The 1,216-nt window shown below is 37.2% G+C and overlaps 1 non-coding gene across 1 annotated transcript; it reads right to left on the bottom strand.

The window, feature by feature from the left end:
• Positions 1 to 712: 712 nt before the first annotated feature.
• Positions 713 to 818, bottom strand: LOC121207696 (small nucleolar RNA R71). Its single transcript, XR_005902820.1, has one exon. It is a non-coding gene; the product is annotated as a small nucleolar RNA R71 (small nucleolar RNA).
• Between the last annotated feature and the right edge of the window lie 398 nt (positions 819 to 1,216).

Below are 1,216 nucleotides of genomic sequence, written 5' to 3'. Positions count from 1 at the left end.
CCATTGCCTGGGAACTAAGATATTAGGAACACTCGATTTTTATTACTTTAGCCATTTACTTTTACTTCAATTTAAATTTATTCTAATTTTTATTACTAATTCTTCTTTTTCCCTTTTTCTGGCAGGTTCTTATAGTTTATGACTAGAAGAAACCCGTCAGGACCATTACTTTTTGACAGTGAGATCGATCGCACAGTTCACAGAAACCAAAGAGAAACAAGGTGAAGCTTAAGATACACAGAGAACAAGCAAGAGGACGATATTTAAACCACAACTGAGAAGATGGCTGAAAACTAAGAAAATTCGCTACCTCCTGTGATTGCTATTAATCAAAATCCTACCTCGCGCACTATTTATGATTATGCTAAACCTAATTTAATAGGAACTGAGTCAAGTATAGTTAGACCTACTATTGCTACAAATAATTTTGAACTGAAACCAAACACAATTCAAATGATACAGCAGTTTGTTCAGTTTGATGGTTTGCATGATAAGGATCACAATGCTCACTTGGCAAATTTCCTAGAATTTTGCGATACCTTTAAAATTAATGGCGTTTCTGATGATGCTATTCATCTTCGGTTATTTCCCTTTTCATTAAGGAATAAGGCTAAACAATGGATGAACTCATTACCACGAGGGTCAATCGCTACTTGGGAACAACTGACTGAAAAATTTTTATTAAAATATTTTCTGCCGACTAAAACAGCTAAATTACATAATGATATCTCTTCTTTTGTGCAGAAGGATTTAGAAACACTCTACGATGCATGGGAGAGATACAAAGACCTTTTGAGAAGCTGCCCTCACCATGGGTTACTACTTTGGCTACAGGCTAAAACATTCCATAATGGGTAGAATCCTTCGACTCGGTAGATGATTGATGTAGCCACTAGAAGAACTATCAATAATAAGACCCTTGAGGTGGCTTACGAATTTATTGAGGAGATGTCACTGAATAACTATCAGTGGCAAGTTATGAGAAAAAAGCCGACGAAAGCAGCCGGTGTTTTCAACCTCGACGCGGTTACTATGCTATCTAGCGAAGTAGAACTCTTAAATAAAAAGATTGACGGTTTGTGTGGTTCTACTTAGGTACATCTAGTGATGGGGTGTGATTTGAATGGAGGAGGAGCGTCCACAGAATATCAACCCTTCAACCCTAGCATCGAGGAGGAACAAGTCCAATAAATGGGTAACAATAACTTTAGATCCC

Source organism: Gossypium hirsutum, chromosome A01 (genome assembly GCF_007990345.1).
Source record: "Gossypium hirsutum isolate 1008001.06 chromosome A01, Gossypium_hirsutum_v2.1, whole genome shotgun sequence".
Classification (NCBI taxonomy): Eukaryota; Viridiplantae; Streptophyta; class Magnoliopsida; order Malvales; family Malvaceae; genus Gossypium; species Gossypium hirsutum.
Note: the sequence above shows the minus strand (reverse complement) of the source record. Positions and strands in the feature narration are given on the sequence as shown.